Below are 7,329 nucleotides of genomic sequence, written 5' to 3' on the forward strand. Positions count from 1 at the left end.
ACCAGACAGAGACAGACAGACTGAGACTTCCCTGACAGCTTTTAAATGTATTTGTGGAGGAGGCGCAGAGAAAAGGAAGTGGTTAGTGGCTCTTTATCTGCTCAAAACTACGGTACCTCAAACCTTTTGTGTAACATAAAGTTAAGTCACATAGAAATCATACAACTCAACATAAAAACAAATTTACTGAAAATTGACCTTGTTTACTTGCACTTGGTGGCAGACAAGTCTGCCTAAAAACCTGCTGTTGTCAACGGTCCAGATAAGGTGAAGCTGTTCAGAAAGATTTCTGCCCATTGAATAAGTCATCAGTGGGCTATTTATTCACATTTATCTACAGTCATTTCAGGCAACTGAAGTGTTAGTGCTTCAGTAGTTCCTTCACACAACCCTAGAGGGACACAGACATCCAGTTAAAGCCTGTGGAAGACTTTAATCTAATACTATATTAGTGATGGATTAGTCAAAGGCATCAGGCATCAGTGGTCCAAATATGCTTCCTCTGATTACTTCTGACATTGATAAACATCATGCACTAATTACAGGCCAATGCTGTTTTGAGGAAAGTCAGATATATCTTCACTTTGAAATGTTTTGTGGTGGACGTGTGACACTGGATGTGTGATGAGATGATTCATTGAGCTAAATAATAATTGAGATAAATACTGGATGTTGTGCACATTTGTTTCTTTTGAATGTGTTGTATGTATGTATGTGAGCACACTGAAGGATGCATTGAGGCCTCCTTGGTATGGGCAAGTTAAGACAGCAATGTATGTTTGTTGTAAACCCTGTCAGCTCTCCTTTCTATCTATTTATTGTATTTTAACTGTGTGGTGTTATGACTGTTTTGCATTTTTATATCTGCTTGCACTTTTTTAGTACTTATTTATCCTATTTATAACTTAGTAAGTATGGAAGATACCTGAGGTAATGTGTGATGTATGTCTGCTTGGAAAGCTGCCCTGTCACTATAATTTCCTGTAAAGGATTATTAAAGTATCTATCTATCTTCTAGAGTACATTGAATTGGAAAGGTAGGCTCTCATGTTATGAGTGTAACGGGAGAGACTCAAGTGTTTTACCATGCAGTCCTGCACTGCACTGTACCAGGTCAGTGCAGTGAATCTACATGCTGAACAAAACGTAAAAGCAACTTATCAAAATACATTTACAGCTCAAAGTGAAGAAGGTCTGATAAAGTGAGAAACTCAACAGAAATACAAAAGCACATTCTCATATTAATGGGCATCCTTTCATACTGCAACGTATAGATATTTCAGGCCAATGTAGCAATAGGCCCATGACCTGTAGGTGAAGGATAAGATGATGACGAGTGTGCCCACCCTTTGTTGTAGATTCTGTGTGTGTGCAGCCTTGCTGTGGAGCGTGAGACCTTGCAGGTGTTCTCTGCTGTACTTTAGCTTGAAGGCACAAAGACACAGGCTGGAAGAAAAGAAGACTAAATAGAATTTACTATTTGCCTAAGTAGGTAAGGTAGGTAAGGTAGATATCTATTTATCTAAGCGAAACAAAAAATATATATCAAAATAATCTACTCGAAATGCTGTGGTCTGTAAATCCCATTGGGATTATTTATTTATACAAGTAAGAATGTATGTTGGTTGTATTAGACTGTAGCTTAGCTGACATGAAATAATGTCCATGTATACATCCACCAACCACACACAGGGCACAAAATGACTCGTTTCCTTTATCTCTGCCCACACACACATTGAGGAACGCAGAGTCTCAACTGTCAAAAAAGCACAGGAACAGGAAACTCACACCTTTAAAGACGTGTAAAGACACTTGACAATCATCAAATTTTAAATCGATATAGATCACAAATATGCCAAGTGTCACCCTGCTCTCTTTTTTACATAAGGGCCTCTACACAGATTTTCAGTGGGTAGTATGTATCGCATAATAACAATAATGCATTATCATAGGCATTATCATAGGCATTATAGGCATCTAAGGAGTTGATTATGAAGAGAGGGAAGCTGTGTTGGAGGAGGATAAGAAGCAACAGCTGAGAGGACGTTAAAGCAGCGAATGGCGAGACAGTGCACTGCAACAGCAGGGGCTGCTATAATCACCTTTTTCCTACTTCTTCCTACTCCTCACAGCAGCAAAGCAGTAGGTCAGCATATGCAAAGGAAATATGTGTGTGTGTGGGTGTGTGTGATTGCATTTTGGCAGCTGGAGGCATACTTACATTTGTATTGCTAAAGAACAATAGAGTTCTGCGAAGCAGGCAATAAAGTGAATTAATGAAGCTTCAGTCTTCCCTGTGGTTGCACAAAGGCGGTATGTGCCCTGCTGACAACTGGCACGAGCAGAAACACTTTGTAATGCACCCCGTGATTTATGTGTTTTTGTGTTTTTTATTTTCTATTGCAGCTATATTGTAACCAGACATAGAAGCTGGTCAGGGTTCTCCTCTGTGACAACTATCAGGCAGACATGAGGTTCAATTAACTTTCAATCTTATCCACCTCATGCAGAGGTGTGTGTGTCTGTGTGTGTGTGTCTGTGTGTCTGTCTGTCTGTCTGTGTGTCTGTCTGTCTGTGTCTGTGTCTGTCTTTCTTTCAACAAGGTGCTTTCATTGTGACAGACTGTAGGTGACTGTCAGCTGAGTGGCACTGGGGATTGCTGCAGCATGTCCAGACTGCTATGGTGATTTAGTTGGCTTCTTAACAAGCTCACTGCCAGAGCCTTTTCTACAATATCTGTGTGGCAGTTTTTGTCAGATTGGGGCAACCTCACCTAATAACTGCCATGAGCAGAAGGCATGAGCTTTACTTCTATTGAACTTCACCCATTACTATACCAGGGAAATGCACATACACTGTAGTCAACCCAAGGAAAAGAGGTATTTGATATGATTCTTACAATGACATTATACTGCAAATCTCTGGATGGGTTATAAAGTGCTAATGTGTAAGCTTCTTCACTGTCATAGGCCCACCTCTCTCTCTCTCTCTCTCTCCCTCTCTCTCTCTCTCTCTGTCCCTCTCTCTTTCTCTCTTTCTGTCTCTGTCTCTCTTTCTCTATGCGGGGCTGATGGAGCAGAATTTGATTATTGGCTGAAGATCTATTTAATGGTACAGAATGACAAAAGGTCTGCAGAGGGCTGCCACTGCCAGAAGAAAAAAAGCAAGCCTCTTCAATTTATTTAATGGTTGGGAAAAACGCAGTTTGAATGCGTGTCTTATATTTGTGTGAGTGTGTGTGTGTGTGTGTCTGTGACGAAACACTAATGCTTCTTTGTACAAATGTCCCCATCCACTCTGCACGCCTTGTCGAATATTTTGTTGTTGTTAAGTAATGTGTTTGTATGTGCAAACGGTGCATGTGTGTGTGTTTTTGTGTGTACGTGTGCACTTGCAGAAGGTTTTCTTTTGTTCAAATGCCAGGCTAGATTCAGAGGATTGAGTGAGAAGAGGCCGGGCTGACAAGCATGAGAAAAGAACACTGCTTATCACCAACAATGTATGAATACATCTCATTTGTGTTCATTAGTGTAAGAAAATCTTCTCCAAGCCGTCTGTCTGAACACAACCATGATTGGAACTTATTAACCGTTTTGATTGCATTCTGTATCCCCCGTCCTTCTCTTCAGTATTTGCAGCTGGGAAATTACGAGGACAGAGCAATATTGTGAGCATTAGAGTGAAACAGGAGTGCTTAAGCATGTTTTATTATCAGATTCTGGAAGGTCCTCCCACACACAAATGCACCTCCTACAGAGAGCTTCAACCCTCCAACCTCAACCACACATTTTCAAATATAAACATATATAGACATATATATGTTGTGATATCGTGTACACACAGAATCAGGAATGCGCCTCTTGTCAAGACACTAGGAGCCCTTGAAGTGTACACACAACACACACACCCACCTGATTTAGGCTACCTTCGGGGACACATTTCAGACCAAAACCAGTTAATTGAAGACAGCTTGTCCAATTACAGACAAAAGCCGTGTCACACATTGGGGAAAAAAAAAATTTTTGGGCGAGTGGTTGATGTTAGGTTTGGGTTAAGGCTCCAAATGAATGTAAAAAAAAAAAAAATAATACAAATGCAATGTCCCCACAAGTGATCTAAGTGTGTGTATATGTGTCTGTGTTTGTGTGAGTGGGTCTGCGTGTGCGTGTGTGTCTGTGTGTGTGTGATTCTGTGCGACTGTGGCTGGTCTCTGACCCTTTCAGGCATTGATGGATGTTTGTGAATATTTGAGATGCCTCTCGGAAAGCCCCTGGCAGAAAGCAAAGAGACATCAGAGGAGCTAATACCTCTGTTCTCCATCCTGAATACTGTATGATTTGCTCGCATGTATGTGCACAGTGCATGAATTTAAATCAGTGGTAGCAGAGAAGGGTTTTTGCACTGATGGCTTGGAGAGGGAATGTGTATTGTTGGTTGGACACTGAAGCAAGAAGAGAGATTGAACACTTTGTCTGATTAAGTATTCATCCTCTCGCAGCTGCTTGCATAACATGGTGGAAACAAATCTGATGTAAATGTGTGTTCTTTTCTCAGCTGGTGTTCAATATTTCACACGTATATGTGTTTGTGTGTAAGTGTGTTCAGAGGCAAAGAACAAGAAGCAAGCTGAACAGGTGGGAAAAACAGAGCGCAGATGACAGGATGTACAGTCTATCAGCCTTTACGTTATATATCAATCAAGCTGCTCTTAGAAACATTCTGCTTGCATTTTTTTGTTTTTGAAGGGTGTTTCAGGGGGTTCGCAACAAGTAAATCTACTGTTGATTTTAATCAATCTTCATATCAATTAGAAGAATATTGTGGTGCTATTTTCGCAACCCTTGTACAGTTAATTCCTTTGAGCAAATACTTTGTGATGGAAACACAACCAGTGCAGATTTTTCTCACCAGCGATGGGGTTTCAATCCTGAATACCGGATGTGGTTAGATGTCAATGCTCACCAAAACCGCAGTTTTTCATGCTTCAAGTCATGCATTTAGTTTAGTGAGTTAACCAAGACGACAATATGTAACCTTTACAGTAACTGTGTGCTGTGAGTGTCTAAAAAAAACACTAATTATTGCATTGCAAGAGTGGAGGTTGGTTGTCAGGGAGCATTTTGCAAATATATTGAAAGAGCACATAGACTTGTACATGCTTAAAAAAAAAAAAAATGTATGTATGTATGTATGTCTGTATGTCTGTCTGTATGTATGTCTGTATGTATGTAAAAATATGAATATAGAAATATCAAAGATGTCTTTTTTTATTCCACACATTCTTCTTCCGTGTAAATCCCAGTAAGATAAGAGTTTTTATTTTATTTTGTTTTATTTTGCAACTCCCAATGGGAAGCACAAAAAAACAACAACGTTCTTTTCCTTTTATACAGCTTCCTGCATGCCAGCACAACAGGAAGGCAAACAAAGGTCATTGAATAAGTGAGCAAGTGTGGAAAACTAGAGAATACGTGACAATTATATGCATGAGGCCATCTTAAGAACATAGAGCTAAATTCAGCATGTGTTTCACTGCTTGTTCAACATCGGTGCAGGTAGAATGAGAAACACTAGGACACACACACATACATGCACACACACGCATACACACACTCTCAAGCACACACACACTCGCACACAAAAAGCCCCAGGGTGTCAAATAACCACAGCATCTATTAAAACAGGTAGAATTCCTCAAAGGGGATGAAGTTATATATAATTGATGGCTTGCAGTGGGAAAAATTCATTCATCCTCTCCTTTCTATTCAAAATTCAGTGTACCACAGTGTTCAGCGCCTCAGACTGTCCTCCTTAATCACTCATTAATTACTTGTCACTGGAGCATGCACACCAGGGGTGATTTACAATCCTGAAATACTAAAGATCACATATCACATAGAAAAAAATAAGAAATGTGAAGGCCTGCAACTGAAAAGTAAAATGACCAAACTGGTCCTCCTGACAATCTGCTTGTATTATTTACATCTACGTGTTAAAAATTACCTTGAAGAAGAATCACTGTGTTAAACTCAAACAAACCCCATTTTGTACCAATTGCATCCGTTTCAGACCTAAGCTCCAACAGTGTCACAGCAGGGATATTTCTTTTATTATATTCTATATTTTGCTTTCGATTTTGTTTATTGTGGCTGTGGGGCAGCATGGTGGTGCGGTGGTTAGCACTGTTGCCTCACAGCAAGAAGGTTCCAGGTTTGAACCTGGGGTCTTTCTGTAGAGAGTTCTCCCCATGCTAGCGTGGGTTCTCTCTGGGTAATCCAAAGACATACACATTAGGTTAATTGGTGACTCTTAACTGCCCAGGGTGAGAGTGAGTGTTTGTGTGTCTCCATATGTCTGCCCTGTGATTGGCTGCCTCTCGCCCGAAGTCAACTGGGATTGGCTCCACCTCCCCCGTGACCCTGGATGGATGGATCGTGGTAGTTAGTTGCTGTGAGGTAATGAGCAAAATTTAAGAGCGAAAAGTTTTTAAAAACTGCAAATTTGTGTCAAAGTTCAGATTTTTAAAATTGTGTCATTAAGTGTGATTATAAAAATCAATCTGAATATTGAGGTCTGTTTATGTCCCTTTATCGCTTGATGTTAAAAAAAAAAACTAATTACTTTGGATTAATGATGGCATTGTAATGGTTTCTCAAATAAGCATAAGAATTTACAAGCTTACTAAGGATTTCAACACAATTTCCAAGTGTCTGCTAAATACCGTAGAGTATATTGTAAAGGAGGAATCATTATAAAGGGAGTAAATCTGATGTGAACATTGTGTGTGTGTGAGTTTACATTTTGTTTTCTGTTTTGATTTTATGGCCCACACATTTAGCCAGTTTTAACTAATACAAACGATCAGATCAACCCATTGCATGCTACCTTAGTACAGAACAAGGTCAATGACTGGCTGGTGAACAAAGCTATGGATATAATGGAAACAACTTTATTTTTAGATGTGCGCTTGTTTGATGGGAGGATCTTCTGCCCCCTAGTGACCAAAAACCAAATAATACAGCCTTAACTTACTTATGAAGCCTTGAATAACTTTAAAGATAACTTTAATAATGTCTAATGACTCAATTTCTGCCGTATTCAGTCAAACTATTAAGAAATAACAGACTGCTGGAAGAATGTGAAATGATCTCCTATATGATCATATATATAATAGTAAGGCAGCGATGCAGCTACAGGCACAGTGAACACAATCCACGCTGCAACATTCATGTTTCTGCTAAATGTAGGCATATTTGGAAAAAACAAAACAAAACATGGTTGCATGCACGCACAGACACAGACACAGACAGACACAGACACAGACACAGA

The sequence above is a fragment of the Pempheris klunzingeri genome, chromosome 10 (genome assembly GCF_042242105.1).
Source record: "Pempheris klunzingeri isolate RE-2024b chromosome 10, fPemKlu1.hap1, whole genome shotgun sequence".
Classification (NCBI taxonomy): Eukaryota; Metazoa; Chordata; class Actinopteri; order Acropomatiformes; family Pempheridae; genus Pempheris; species Pempheris klunzingeri.